The sequence below is a fragment of the Lepus europaeus genome, chromosome 3, assembly GCF_033115175.1.
Source record: "Lepus europaeus isolate LE1 chromosome 3, mLepTim1.pri, whole genome shotgun sequence".
Taxonomy (NCBI): Eukaryota; Metazoa; Chordata; class Mammalia; order Lagomorpha; family Leporidae; genus Lepus; species Lepus europaeus.
The window spans coordinates 69,059,872-69,076,670 of record NC_084829.1 but is presented as its reverse complement, the minus strand read 5'-3'; the positions used below and the strand labels follow the sequence as shown (position 1 = coordinate 69,076,670).

The 16,799-nt window shown below is 36.4% G+C and overlaps 1 pseudogene; it reads right to left on the bottom strand.

Annotated features, from left to right (window-relative positions):
* Window positions 1–14,964: 14,964 nt before the first annotated feature.
* Window positions 14,965–15,418, bottom strand: LOC133756953 (small ribosomal subunit protein uS13-like; annotated as a pseudogene).
* Between the last annotated feature and the right edge of the window lie 1,381 nt (window positions 15,419–16,799).

Here is a 16,799-nt window from a genome sequence, read left to right as displayed (position 1 = left end):
TGCCAAACTATTTACCATGAACTCTGTCATTATGGGATTTAATATATTAAAGTAATTCCTTTGTTTATCCCATGCCCTGAACTTTTATTCTCAATTATAATATTGCCCCCTCATATACTATGGCTGTGAAGAAGAGTGGAAGAGTGGGCATATAGTCATGATTTAATAAGAAAGAAGAGATGAACAGAAACTAAAACCATATCGAATACCACAGCTGTGTTTTCTCTCTTTTGCTTCTTAGCCACTTGTTTGTTTTAGTTAATAACATAACTGATAGTCATACACGCACTCTCATGGGATCACCATGCAGGAACACGAGTACTGCTGAAATTCTGACCTGGGCCTATTGGTCTGACAGCTGCATATTATTTGTTTTCCTCCCACCACGTGACTGTTGATTGATAATAGCACTACTATATACACAGCATGATGATACTCATGAGGAATCATTGTTTTACAATATTTCTAGCTTGTCACATTTAAGAATACTCTAGAATACTCTTTAGAATACTCTAAAGAAGGCATTGATGTGACTACCCTCAAGGAGATATAAGTAACCAAGAGGTTAGGATAGACTTGTTACAAGAAAAACTAGCATATTTCCAGGGATCAGGGAAGGGATTCAAGGCAGGCTGGGCTGATGCTGGGCTGATGCTGGCAGGAACCGAGTTCTTCAACAGCAAACCATCTGGCCCTTTGTAATACTACTGACATGACAAAATTAGACATAGGATAGACATAATTGTGAAATAATCTGATTGAATTTATTTCAAAGATTAAGATGAGTAATTTCAAATGACTAAGGAGAAAATTAGACACTCTAGTTTTTAGAAGATCGTTTTAAGATAATGGGTAAAAGTTTGCAAGCTGAAATAAAGTAATGTAAATTTCAGTTTTCTACTGAATATAAGGAACACAACTCCTTTCAGAAAGGAATTGTTATTCCTGGAAATACATAAATTTCCTAAACTGACTCAAGATGAAACAGAGAAACTCACAGGAAAATCACTTGATGCTACCTCAATTTAAACTTAAAAAATCTGAAAAGCAAAGAGAAAAAAAGGCATGAAAAAGCAAGACTATAATAAACCTGTGGAACAACTATAAAATCTGTAACATACATGTAATAGTAATATCAGAAGAAAAAGGAACAGAAAGAACCAGAAGAAACATTTACAGCCATGAAAATTGAGAATTTCCCCCAAATCACTGCCAGACCTTAAGCCAAGAATCTCAGAGAACACTAAGAACAAATGCAAGAAAAATTACACCTAGGCATATGATGCTCACATTGCAGAATGAAAGATAAAGAAAAATCCATAAAAGGAACCAGATGGGAAACTATCTTGTCAATAAAGGGTAAAAATAAAAATCATATCTGTCTTCTCAAAAAACTATGTAAACAAGAACAGAGTAAAATGAAGAATAGCACTGAGAGAAAAATATCATCAACCTAGAATTATGCACACTAAAATTATCCTTCAAAGGAGAAGAAGAAATAAAGACTTTCTTAGGCAAACAAAAAATTATGGAATTTATTGCCAGTAGACTTGCCTTGCAAGAAATGTTTTTTAAAAATTCTTCAGAGTGAATGCAAATGACATAGGTTAGAAATTTGGATCTGTTTAAAGAACATCAGAAAAAGTGAGCTAAGGTAAAATAAATACCTTAATTTTTGTCTGTTAATTGACCTCACAGATAGTAATTAGTCCACATTAATAAACCAAAGAGGCTAGTGCTATGGCACAGCGGATTAAAGCCCTGGCCTGCAGCACTAGCATCCCATGTGGGTGCTAGTTCAAGTCCCGGTTGGCTGCTTCACTTATGATCCAGCTTTAGCTATGGCCTGGGAAAGCAGTAGAAGATGGCCCCAGTCCTTGGACCCCTGCACCCAGCATGGGAGACCCGGAAGAAGCTGTTGGCTCGTAGCTTCAGACTGGCCCGGCTCTGGCCTTTGCGGTCATTTGGAGAGTGAACCAGTGGATGGAAGACCTCTCCCTCTCTCTGGCTCTACCTCTCTCTCTGTAACTGTGTCTTTCAAATAAATAAAATAAATCTTTAAATAATAATAATAATATACCTACAAAATATTCAATTAGGTATGATTATGTTTATATTTTATATGTATAATTGTCTATCATATGTGGGCTTGTGTATGCTTATTAAAAGTGAAATGAATGACAATAATGATACAAATAAGATGGGAAGAATGAATCAGGATTATTTTGTTATCATAAACTACTCATAGTACCTATGAAGTGGTATATTGTTATATCAAAGTAGGTATGAATTAGTTGTGACTGGATATATTGAAAACTCTAGGACAACTATGAAAATGACTTTTTAAAAGTATAATTGATATGCTAAGTATAACTGATATATTAATAAAGAGGGAAAAGGCCAGCGCTGCGGCTCAATAGGCTAATCCTCTGCCTACAGTGCCGGCACACTGGGTTCTAGTCCCGGTCGGGGCACTGGATTCTGTCCTGGTTGCTCCTCTTCCAGTCCAGCTCTCTGCTGTGGCCCGGGAACACAGTGGAGGATGGCCCAAGTCCTTGGGCCCCTGCACCCGTGTGGGAGACCAGAAAGAGGCACCTGGCTCTTGGCTTCGGATCAGCATAGCTCCAGCCATTGCGGCCATTTGGGGGGTGAACCATCGGATGGAAGACCTTTCTCTCTGTCTCTCTCTCTCTCTCACTGTCTGTAACTCTACCTGTCAAATCAAAAAAATTAAATTAAATTAAAAAAAGAAAGTTAAGGAAAAGAAAGAATTGAAATAACAATGGGAATTAAAAGAATATAGGAACAACTAATATAGATAATTCTAATGTAGATAATTCAACAATATAAATAACTAATTAAAATTTCAATGGTCTAAATACACCAATTAAAAGACAGAGATTGGCAGAGTGCCTCAAAAGCAACATTCAATTGTGTATTGTCTATAGGAAATCTTCAAACATAATCCTACATCTAGATTAGAAGTAAGTGGATGTAGGAAAAGTGCCATACCAACACTAATAAAAAAAATCAGCATTAACTATATTAATTTCAAGCAAAGGAGACTTCAGAGCAAGGGGCTTTATTATCAATAGAGGGGGCATTAAATAATTATAAAGACATCAATTTTTCAACAACATATAGCAATTCTAAAGCAAAACCTGAAAAAGCTTCAAGGATAAATACAAGTCCTCAGTCACAATTGGAGATTTCAACCCTATCTACCCAAAAATGGAAAGATCAGCAGCAGAAAATCAGTATTGAGTTAATTCAATACATCAGTATCGCCAATAAACTGGTTCATCCAACAACAGCAGATTCCAGATTCTTCTCAAACTTGTGTGGAAACTTCACCAACATAGACCACATTCTGGTCCATAAAATATAGCAGTTTTTAAATAAAATAAATACTAGTGTCTGCTTGCAGAGCACAATGAAACTGAACTAAAAGTCAATACGGGGATGGCATTGCGGCATAGTGGGCTATGAAGCTAGCATTCCATATGGGCATTGATTCATGTCCTGGCTGCTCCACTTCTGATCCAGCTCCCTGCTAATGCTCCTGGGAAAGCAACAGAGGATGGTCCAATCACTTGGGCCCCTGCACACATGTGGGAGATCTGGAAGAAGCTCCTGGCTCCTGGCTTCAGTCTGGCCCAGCTTTGGCTATGAGGTCATTTGGGGAGTGAACCAGTGGATAAAAGATTTCTATCTATCTCTTCCTCTTTCTATCTGTAACTCTGTCTTTCAAATAAACATATAAATCTTTAAAACATAATAATAAATAATCGATACAGAAAAATAGTTGGAAAATCTTGAAGATTACTCAACACATTTCTAAATAAAACATGACTCAAGAAATCAAGGGAAATTAAAAGATGTTTGGGCTCATGCTGTGATGTAGCAGGTAAAGCCACTGCCTGCAGTACTGGCATTTCATAAGGGTGCTGGTTCGAGTCCCAGCTGCTCCACTTCCAACCCAGCTCTCCGCTATGGCCTGGGAAAGCAGTGGAAGATGGCCCAAGTGCTTGGGCCCCTGCACCTACATGGGAAACCAGGAGAAATTCCTGGCTCCTGGCTTTTGATCAGCTTAGCTCTAGTCATTGTGGTCATTTAGGGAGTGAACCAGTGGATGGAAGACTTCTCTCACTCTCTGCCTCTGCCTCTCTGTAACTCTCCCTTTCAAATAAATAAATCAATCTTTTAAAAAAAGATGTTTTTAATTAAGTGAAAATGGAAATCCAACTTATTAAAATTGTAGAATATGATGCTTAGAGGAAAATGTATAGTACCAAATGTATATATTTCATATATTTATATATATATATATATATATTATATATGAAGTTGATCTAACAATAAATAATCTAAGTTTCTACCTTAGGAAACTTGAAAAATTAGATAAAATTAAATATAAAATAAGCAGTAAGGGAAACTAGAGCAGGAATCAATTAACTTGAAAAAAGGAAATCAATAGAGAAAGTTGGAAAAATTAAAAAACTAGTTCTAGAAAAAAAATCAATAAAATTGATAAACATCTATCTATGAAATAAGGGAAAATATATCAGAAATGAAAGAGGTGAAATCATTACAGATTTATAGGCATTAAGAAGATTATAAAGAAATAATATGAACAACTTTTTATGCCTACAAATTTGATAACATGGATGAAATGGATAACTTCTTGAAAGGCAATCTTCTAAAACTCATACAAAAAGAAATAGGTAATTGGTATAGGTCTATGCCTATTAAAGGAATTGAAACAATAATTAATAACATTACAAAACAGAAAGCACCAAGCCCAGATGGGTTCACTGGTAAAACCTACCAAACATTTAAGAAAGAGATTTTTTTTTTTTTTTGACAGGCAGAGTTAGACAGTGTGAGAGAGAGAGACACAGAGAGAAAGGTCTTCCTTCCGTTGGTTCACCCCCCAGTTGGCCGCTATGGCCGTCGCACTGTGCGGATCTGAAACCAGGAGCCAGGTGCTTCTCCTGGTCTCCCATGCGGGTGCAGGGCCCAAGCGCTTGGGCCATCCTCCACTGTACTCCTGGGCCACAGCAGATAAAACTTCTCTACAATCTTTCCCAAAAGATAGAAACAGAGAGAATCCATACTGATTCATTCAGTGAGGCCAATATTTCCTTAATTCTAAAAATAGATAAACATATCAGGAAAGGAAAAAACAAAAACAAAACAAACTTATGACATCTCTCATGGACAGGCATGCAAAAATCCTCAACAATTTATTACCAAAGCAAACTCAATAAAGTAAAAAAAGATTTAAACATTACCAAGTACTCATAGAATTTATCTTAGGTATGCAAGTCTGGTTTAATATTCAAAAAAATCATTTAAGGTAATCTATCACATCAACAAGCTAAAGAACATTATTATATCAATAAATGGAGAAAAAGAAGTTGACAAAATCCAACATTCATGTATGATAAAAAATCTCAGAAAACTTGGAATAGAGGGTAACTTCCTCAACTTTGTAAAAAAAAAAAATCACAAAAACTTAAAAGCTAACATCGTACTTAATGGGGAGAAATTAGGAACTTCCCTGTTAGGTTTAGAAGCTAGTTAAGAATGTTGCCTTCAGCACCTCCTTTTCAACACCATATTGGCCATCACAAAAAGCACAATTAAACAAGATAAAGAGAAAAAGGTCTACAGATGCCACAGAGGGAAAAAAAAAAAAAAAACTGTCTTTGTTCAAAGAAAACATGGTTGTCTATGTAACAAAGCCAAAAGGATTGGCAGACAAACAAGCACAATACATGGAACTAATATAAAATTATAACAAGATTGCAGGATACAAATGCATATACAAAAGTCAATTGATTTCCTATATACCAACAATGATTAAGTGGAATGTAAAATTTAAAACACAAGACCATTTACATTAGCTCTTGCCTAAATGAAATATTTTGCTATATATCTAATATGCACAAAATCTGTAAGGGAAAAACTGCAAAACTCTGATGAAACAAATAAAGAACTAAATGAATAGGGAGATATTTCATTTTTAAGTATAGGAAGACCCAAACACAAAGATGTCGGTTAATCTCAATGTGATCTATAGATTCAAGGTAATCATCCCAATTAAAATGCTAGCATGTTATTTTGTGCATATTGATAGATTGCTTCTAAAGTATAAGCAGAGGTGGAGACAAAGAAATAGCCAATATTTGAAGAAGAAGTTCAGCAGACTTGTATTACACAAATTCCAGACTTACCAAAAAGCTACATAAAGTGTGACATTGGTAAAAGAATATGCAAATAGAATAACAGAATACAGAGCTCATAACAGATCCCTATGTCTCACATTTGATCATGGAGTAAGTCAATGTAATAGATTAAGATCTTTTCAACAAATGGCACTGGGACAACTAGCATATCCATGTGCAGAAATAATGAATCTATAGACTTTCTACCCTTCCTCAAATTTAAATTATCATAGATCACAGACCTAAATGTAAAGCGCAAAATTGTAAAACTCCTAGAATATAACATAAGAAAATCTCAATGACTTTGGGTATAGCAATCAAAATTAAGACATAAATGAAGAAAGAAAAAATTGGCTAACTGGACTGTATTAAAACTAAGAACTACTTTAAAAAGAAAGTTCCTCACTGCCCAGACAATGAGAAGACAAGCCACAGACTGGATGAAAATATTTGCAAGGCACCTAAAAGGAGTCTTTAAAAAAATCATGGAAAATGTACATGATCTACATTTTCATTTATTCATGAACTATACCCTCTTATATGAAAACTGTTACCCAAATTATACAAGGAATTATTCAAACTCAACATTAATGATAAACAAACAACCCAATTTTAAAAATAAACAAAAGATCTGAACAGACACTTCATGTATCTGTTGGAGAATAAGCTGCTGAAAAGATGATCAAAAACAATACTATAAGGGAATTTTAAACTATGAGATATCACTATACACCCACTGGAATAATGAAAATCCAAAACACTAACAATACCAAATGTTGAAAAAGATGTGGAGCAACAGAAACTCTCTTTCATTGCTGGTGGGAATGCAAAATGGTACAGCCAGTTTGGAAGACAGTTTGAGTATATCTTACAAAACTAAACATACTCTTACCATATGTTCCAGCAATTGTGCTCTTTAATATTTATTCAAATGAGTTGAAAACTCATGTCCACATAAAAACCATCACATAAATGTTTAGAGATTTATTCCTAATTGCCAAAACTTGGAAGCAACCAAGATATCTTTCAGCAGGTAAATGGATAAATAAATTGCAGTACATTCTGACAACAGAATATTCGGCATTATAAAGACGTGAGTTATCAAACTATGAAGAGATATCTAGCAAATTTAAATGCATATTGCTAAGTGACAGAAGACAATCTGAAAACTACATAATGTATAATTCCAACTAAATGACACTCTGGAAAAAGCAAATGAATAGAGAGAATAAAACTATCAGTGCTTGCCTGGGGTTGACGAGAAAGATTTACTTATTTATTTATTTTTTGACAGGCAGAGGGGCAGTGAGAGAGAGAGACAGAGAGAAAGGTCTTCCTTTACCATTGGTTCACCCTCCAATGGCCGCTGCGGCCGGCACGCTGCGACTGGCGCACCGCGCTGATCTGAAGCAAGGAGCCAGGCACTTCTCCTGATCTCCCATGTGGGTGCAGGGCCCAACCACTTGGGCCATCCTCCACTGCACTCCCGGGCCATAGCAGAGAGCTGGCCTGGAAGAGGGGCAACCGGGATAGAATCCGACGCCCCAACCAGGACTAGAACCCGGTGTGCTGGTGCTGCAGGCGGAGGATTAGCCTATTGAGTGGCGGCACCGGCCTGAAAGATTTATTTTTAAGATCTTAAAACTACTCAGTATGGTCCACTAAATGTGGATAAATGTCACTATATTTCTGTCAAAACTTATAGAAAGTAAAATATCTAGAGAGAGCTCTAATGTAAATGAACTTTGAGTAAATGTGTTGCATCAATGTAGGTTCATCAATTGTAACAACTGTACCACTTTTGTGTAGGGTTTTGATAGTGTGGCAGGCTGTGTACTGCAGAAACAGAGGTATATAAGAAATCTCCTTACATTTCCCTCTACTTCATATTGAATCTAAAACTGATGTATGCAATAAAGACCACTTTTTAGAAAATGGGCATTGGATTCTAGCTTCTTCAAAGAAGACATATACCTATCTAATAACCCATGAAGGAAATACAAATCAAAACCACAATGAGAGCTCACGTCATACCCACCAGGGCAGCTGTAGTCAGAAAAGGAAAATACAGAAATTGGCAAGAATTTGAAGGGATTAGAATCCTGGTGCACTGCTACTGGGAATTTATTTATAATACTGTGGTCATGATGGGAACTAGTTTGGTAATTCTTCCAAACATTAATCATCTTTTTAATAAATGGTGCTGGAACAACTATCATGTGATCAAACATTCTCACTCCTGAATGTATACTTCAAAGGTTTTAAAGCAGGAACTCAAAGAGACACTTGTATACCAGTACTGCTTGCAGAATTATTCATAACAGCCAAAAAGTAGAAACAAAGCAAGTGTCAAATCAAACAGATGAATGTATAATCCAAAAACATTTTACACATGCAATAAAATATTATTTGGTCATTTAAATTAATAGATGAACCTTGAAAACACTATAAGTGAAATAAATCTGTCATAATAGGGCAGTCATATGATTCTACTTAAATGAAATACCTAACTTATGCAAAGTCAACAAATTAGTATAGTAATTATGGGAAAAAGTATGGGGTTACTCAACATATTAAAGATGTAACTACTGTATGACCCAGCAATCCTCCTACTAGGATAAACCCAAAGGAATTGAAATCTGTATGTCAAAAAGGTTTCTTCATTCCCATGTTTAGTACAGTGTTATTTATGATAGCCAAGATACAGAATCAACCTAAGTATCCATCAAAGGATGAACATATATAAAATGTGGTATATGTGTTCAATGGAATACTATTCAGCCATAACCAATGAATGAACTGCTGTTGTTGTGATATCATTGAAGAATTTGGAGGACACTGTGTTAAGGGAAATACACCAGACACAGAAAGACAAATACTGCAGTATCTCACTTATATGTAGAATACAAAAAAATTGATCTCAAATCATTAAAGCCATAGTATATAACATTCTTAACTACTAGTTTAATAACGATCTGTGATTACCTTAAGTTTTACTGTATATGGGTGAAATGGTCATTTTTTCATTCAATTGTTGTTTATAGTTGTTGCCTGTAATCCCACTAAACTAGGGCCTTTTTGCTCTTTTACTTGTTAAACTTCTTATTTGGTGAAGTATTAAGCTTTTTTTACTGTAATGTAAATTTAAAATGTTACCTAAAAACTAAAAAACGAAAAAGAGAAGGAAGAAGGGTGGGAGTGAGAGAGAGGGAAGAAGGGACTATCATTATGTTCTCAGATTGTATCTACAGGCACATTGAATCTGTTAAAAAGTAATTAAAATTAAAAAATTTAAAAACAAACAAAAACCTGATCTCATTTAAGTGGAGAGTAGAACAGTGGTTATTATAAAATGGGCAGGATAAGAAGGGGAGGAAAGTTGGAAGAAATTATTTAGAAAGAATAAATGTTACAGTTACATAGCAGGAATAAATTCTGATGTCCTATTGCAACAGAAGAGTGACTATAGTTAATAATGACGTATATTTCAAAATAACTAGAAGGGTAGATGTTTAATGTTTTCATCACAAAGAAATGATAAATATTTGAGATGATGGATTTGATCATATTATATACATACATGTATCAAATCCTCACAGTGCACATATATATCATACATATGCATCATTATCGTGTGTCCACTGTAAAGAAAATCAAATTTTAAAAATTAAACAAAAATGAAATAGGAAAATCCATATATTTGGAAATCAAATAAGAAGTATTATGTGCTAGCAGGAAATGCTGCCTAACAGAGTTTTTGTTCAGGCTAACATAAAAGTTAGGGGAACAGATACTGAGGGTGATTATACTGCAATGAAAATGCACTGAGAACTATTAAATTTCAGAGTTAAATAGTCAAAAACTTTATATAATATATACTGTACCATTGTAATTTTTTTACTATGATGTTAGTTTTTTTTTCTTTTTAAATTTACATTATTTTTAAAATTTTATTTAAGTTATACAAATTTCATGTGTTTCATATATACAGATTTAGGACCACAGTGATATTTCCCACCCCACCCTCCATCCCACCCACACTCCAATCCTTCTTCCTCCTCCATCTCCTATTCCCAATCTTAATTTTTACAAAGATTTTTACTTTTTACTCATAAGATTAACCTTACACTTAGTAAAAGTTCAACAAATAGTATGAATAAAAAAACACTGTTTCTCAACAGTAGAGACAAGAACTGTAAATTTTGAATCTCAAAATGTCAATTTCATTCCAATAAATCACATTTTAGGTACTCTATTAGTTACCACAGATCAGGGAAAACATCTTTTTTTACTGTAATGTTGTTAGTTATGTTCGTTAGAAGAGGGGGAACTTGCCATTTGTCCTTTCCTGAAAAGGCTATGCAATCTTATTTGCAGAGAAGTTAATCCTCAGCAAGAAGTGATTCCAAAGGAAGTTTTCTCAGACATACACACACACAACAGACACACAGACACACACACACACAAAGATATAAACATGTTTTCAGTGACAACTAGGCAAACGTGGGAAATCCCTGCAGAAACTAATCCTTGAAAGCCCAAAGTAGTTTTCATTCTAAATTGCCTTCCCATATGATAGAACACCTAAGACTATGGCTACTACTAAGTTCTATGGTTTTGTTTTTTATTAATATAACTATAATTGTGTGAAGGCTTTATGAGAAGTACCACTCAAGAAGGCATTTCTTTAAAAAAAAAAATCACCTGATTGAAAGAACTAGTTTAAAAAATGACAGTCTTTTCAATAAACAGTGCTGAGAAAATTGGAGATCCACAGGCAGAAAAATGAAACTCCTCAATGTACAAAAATCAACTAAAAAGGGATTAACTATCTAAACATAAGACCTGAAAATTTGAAACTACAAGAACAAAACATAGGAAAACCACTTCAGGACATTGTAATTGGCAGGAATTTTCTGAATCAGGCCATAAAATACACAAGAAATAAAAGCAAACATCGACAAAGGGATTTTTATCAAACTAAAGAGCTTCTGCACAGCAAAGAAAATTAGCAACAGAGTAAAGAGACAACCAACAGAATGGGAGAAAACTTGGACAAGCTATCCATCTGATAAGGGGTTAACATCTAGACTAAATAAGGAACCCAAGTCAATAGCAAAAAAAAAAAAAAAAGAGAGAGAGAGAGAGAGAAAGAAAAAGAAAAAAAGAAACAAATAATCCAGTTGAAAAATAGGCAGCAGATAAAAACAGATTTCTCAAAAAAGAAATACAAGTGGCCAGCACACACGTGAGTATGTGCTCAATATGACTAAATATTAAGGAAGTATAAATCACAACTACAATAAGATTGGCTCTTACCAAAAAAAGCAAAAGATGGCAAGTGTGGATGAGTGTGTGGAGAATAGAAAACACTTGCACAATACTGCTTGGAATGTAAATTAATATAGCCATAGTGGAAAACAGTATGGGGGGTTCCTCAAAAAACTAAAAATAGAACTACCATATGATCCAGAAATCCCATTCCTGGGTATATATCCAGGAGAAACAAAATCATTATGTCAAGGAAACATCTGCTCTCCCATGTTTACTGCAGCACTATTCACAATAGCCAAGAAATGAAAGCAACTTTAGTGTCCATTTACTAAAATGTGGATAAAGAAAATGCAGTACATACATATATGGAATACTATTCATCCATAAGAAATAATGAAATGATGTCACTTGCCACAACATGGATATGACTGGAGGTCCTGTAGTAATAAATAATCTGGAGGGGCCAGCGCCGTGGTCTAGTGGGTAAAGCTACCGCCTGCAGTGCCGGCAGTCCATATGGGCACCAGTTCGAGTCCCAGCTGCTCCACTTCTGATCCAGCTCTCTGCTATGGCCTGGGAAAGCATCAGAAGATGGCCCAAGTCCTTGGGCCCCTGCACCCACGTGGGAGACCCTGAAGAAGCTCCTGACACCTGGCTTTGGAACTGCTCAGTTCCAGCTGTCACAGCCAATTGAGGAATAAACCAGCAAATGGAAGAATTTCACCCTCTCCCTCTCCCTCTCCTCCTCCCTCTCCCTCTCCACTCCCTTTCCCAATCCCCTGCCTCTCCCCCGTCCCCTCCCTCTTCCCCTCCCCCTCCCTCTCCCCCTCCCTCTCCCTCTCTTCTGCCTCTCTCTCTCCACTCCCCCTCTCCCTCTCCCCTCCCCCTCTCCCCCTCTCCCTCTCCCTCTCCTTCTCCGTGTAACTCTTTCAAATAAATAAATATAAATCTTAAAAAAAAAATCTGGAAGCAGAAAGACAAGGACCACATGATGTCAGTCATATATAGACTATGAAAGTTGATCTCACAGAAGATGCCAATATAACAGTGATTACCAGAGGCTAAGGAAAGGGAGGGGGTGTGTTGATCACTCGGTACTAATTTATAGTTAGAGAGGAGTAAGTTCTGGAATTTTATTGCACATTAGGATGGCTGTAGATAATCATGATGCATCATATATATTTTCTTCATAAAAAAACTATGAGATAGAATTTTGAATGTTTTCACCTTAAAGAAATGATATATGTTTGAAGAGATAGATTTGTGTACTCCAATTAGACATTACACAATTTACACATGTATCAAAACATCACATGGTACCCCACAAACATGTGCAATTTTTATGTCAGTTAAGAATGTTGTGAAAGTTTCAAAATAATTTTTAATCATTTCTCAGTTTATCTGAGAGATCATGTTTGATAGAAAATCACTTCCCAATATAAGCAAGGAGAGAACTTAATAATCATTTTGAAGCAATGTTCTTCTACTGAGAAAAGGCAAGTTTTTGTTTGGTGTTTTTTTTTAAACATTTATTTGAAAGTCAGAGTTACACAGAGAAAAGGAGAGGCAGAGAGAGAGGTCTTCCATCTGCTGGCTGGAGTTAGGCTGCAGATGGAAACAAGGTTGTTAATTAGCAGCCTTGAAATGCTTAGAGGGCTCTGGATTATGCAGATGATCCCAACACAATTACAAGTGTTCTTCAAAAGTGGAAGAGGAAAGTAAAAGATGAGCTGTAGTGTGATGCTGATTTGATGATTGAGGAAGGGAGCCAGGAGCTAAATACAGAAGGCAGGGGACAGCTCAAAACAGGGAGGAGGGCTATTGTCTTGAAGCACCTCCAGAAGAAACACAGTTCTGTGGATGCCCTGACTCGAATCCACTGAGACCACCATTAGACCTCCAACATAAAGGACCATAACAAAATGAATGAGTGTTGTTTCAAATCACCAAGTCTGTGACCATTTGTTACAGGAGAAAGTACAAAAATGCAGTTAATAAAATTAACGTGAAGGCGGTATGAAGGGTGATATAGTTAAGGCCTTGACTGGCATTATAAAGATTCAGTTTCTGTTCTGAGTGGAGAGGGGAGTCCTTGCAGGTATCAAAATGAGGAGTAACATGATCTGATGTGTTGAAAAAGCATCCTGTGTCTGCTGTACCGAGACAAGACCAGGTGTAGGATGGCAAAGCTAGAAGCGGGGAGATCTGCTAGGCTATTGTGATATTCCACGGAAGAGATGAAGGTGTCTCATAACACCAGGGTAACAGTGGAGGTGGTGGGAAGCAATGGGATTCTGGCTTTATTTGGAAGGTGAAGCCAATGGGAGTTCCCAACAACTTGCATCTGGGGTTGGGAAGAGAGCGAGAGCGAGAGCAAGAGCGAGAGCGAGAGAGACAGAGAGAAAATCAAGGTTGACTCCCAAGCGTCTCTTGTGAGCAATTAAAGGACAACAGATACCACTTACTGAGTTGGGGAAAGCTTTAAGATTCAGAGGTAGGGAATGTCGGCCCTCGGGCTGTATCAGGCCCACAAAATCATCGGGTCCAGTCCTGCCAAGGCAACTGCAGGTGAGATTGAGGTTCAATCAATCTACGGCACGTTAATTTTTAAGTTGGTAATTTTGTATGGCCTTCGAATGCTGTTATAGATATGCCAGTGGTCTTTGGCAAGAAAAAGATTCCCCAGCCCTGCAAGTGGAAAGATTTCGAGGGAATGATCAAGATTTTAATTTTGGACATGTTGAGGTTGAGATACTTACTAAGTAATCAGGCAGCAGTGTTGTGCAGACAGTTAAATATATATGACGAATATACAAATGTGAGATGTACCTATGGATTTAGATTCAAGACATCAGATAAGATCACCAAGGGACTGTGTAGATTGAAGAGAAGACAAGGGATCGAATCTTTTTATGTTGTATAACTTCTGGGTTACTGAATTCCCAGAATTCTACCCACGAAATTATCAGGATGAGTAATTCTTTTACTTTATTCCCCCTTTAACAGTCTTCTCATTCAGATTTGTATCAGTTACTCAGCTTGCTACATAGCAAATGGCAAAATGCAAAGATGAAACAAGTATACCACGTCTACACGCACTGATTTTTCAGAACTAAATTTCAAAGAACCCTGCTTTCAAAACGGATAAAGACCTGGGACAGAATTTGAAGCGTTTGGAAGCAGCTCTGGTGGAAGCCACCATTGCCAACATCATGTCTGCAGCTACTCTGCCTTTTCCTTTGCTGCTCTGTCTTTCCTCTGTCTTGGCTCTCGATCCTATATTGATTTGCATTCAGCTTTTATCTGATGCTGAAAGCTGTAGTTCATTTCACTAGATGCACACATATGAAAAGTTTGCCTAGAGAAAAACTGCCAAGAATGGTCAAATTTTCCAATCTTTAACAAATTATTTCAGAATTTTTAGGTGTATAAACTATGTATCAACAGAATAGCTACAGATTTATTTCTTCTTGGACACACCCACAGTAGTCACCCAGCCAGTGGTCTTGTTGTGATGGCTTTGGCTACAAAGATCCCAGAAGTGAGGCAACCCCCTATGGGCCTGAATCTCCGTTAGTGGTTCCTGTCCCAGAGAAGCTTGTACCCAGACCGCAGGCCAGATCCGCGGCTGCATTTTCCATTCTTTACATCCTGCTGTCTGTTCAAGAACCAGTCTGGGATAGTGTCCTGATGTGGATTCTGCATCATAATGACCACTCTCTCTACCTCATCCTCAGTGAATTCTCCTGCCCTCCTGGTGAGGTCCCTGTTTGTTTTCCTCAACTCTACTTGAGCGTATCTTCACCCCACATGCTTGATGGCTGTGTGGCAAGGACTGTCTTGTGCTGCCCATCTGTGTCAGGGTTGAGTACTCACAAACAGTGCTGGAACTTTTCAGGGATCACAGAAGACATGGTGGTGGCATGGTGTGAGTAGCAGAGGGTAAGCCTCCTGTGAAGAGCCGTAATAAAACTTCAGTCATGTGGGTGTTTGATGGGGAGTTAAATGAACTGCAACCTTTTCATTTAACCCCTGCAAAGAGGTAATGTTTTCTGATTTATTATTATTAGTTACTATTATAGTTGCTCAAATACCAAAGAGACATGGAAAGTATTTGTTTTCACTGATCTTTTCCTATTGTATCCTTTATACAGGCTAGTGATTACACATTTTGATTAAGTTCTTGAAAATACAATTTTTCTATTCAGTAGTATATTCATAGTCATCAAATGCATAAAACTTATAAGACAAACTCATAAGGCATATATGTAAAAAAAACACAAAGATTTTCACTTATAATGTTCCCCAAAATAAAGTAATAATTTATGATTAGACATATGTTCTGGAAGTTCAAATTTTTATGATTATACCTAACAAAGCGTTCATGTTTTTAAGGAGTAGGACTCAGAAAATTTCTCTCTATATGCCTAATTACTGGTTATGTGAAGTTTGTTGTGATACAATGTGATAGAGATACTGGTTACAAGAGCATTTCAAATAAAAATTTTAAAAGTACAAATGTATCTTAATGAGGCATTCATCAAGATGTTCTGGTAAAAAAGAATGCTCTGGGTGGTCAACCAGAGGATTGAAGATGGCTCTCACGTCTCTGTAACTCGAACTTCAAAATAAATAAATAAATGCATTTTAAAAAGAAAAAGAAGGAAGACTACTAACAGAAAAGAGGGTAGATGGGTTCCAATAAAAGTTTATAGATACTTAAATTCAAATTTCATGTAATTTTCCAGTGTTATAAAATATTACTACTCTTGTCTTCAATCTTTCCCAACAATTAAACACTTAAAAAGCATTCTCAGTTCAACAGCTGTACAATATAGGTGTTGGGTTGGATTTGATCTGCAGGCCCAATTTTAAGTGCCCTTACTTCAAGTATTACAACTTATGACTCGGCTGAATGTTCTCCTTTTGTAGATCTTTTATCAATTCCTTTTCCAACCACAGCCTGCACCCCTGAATTACCTGAACAGGTTCACTGACTCCTACCAAGCCAGCACCAATGTGCACTGTCACAAATATTGTTCCCTTCAGAACAGTAATCCCGTATTATAGACAGACTTAGAAGAATAAGCAAAATGTAAAGGAATTTTTAAAAATGCTCTTAGTCTACCTGTCAGAAGGAAATCAATGACCAGGTATTTTTTAGGCCCAAAGCTAAATTCTGTCTATGCTACATGGCTGATTTAAAAAAAAAATTAAGGCAGGATTTTATAATATTTTTGTTAGAATTTCAGTCCATTATTCCTATGTACCATGTTCTTCTAAATTTGTATTTTT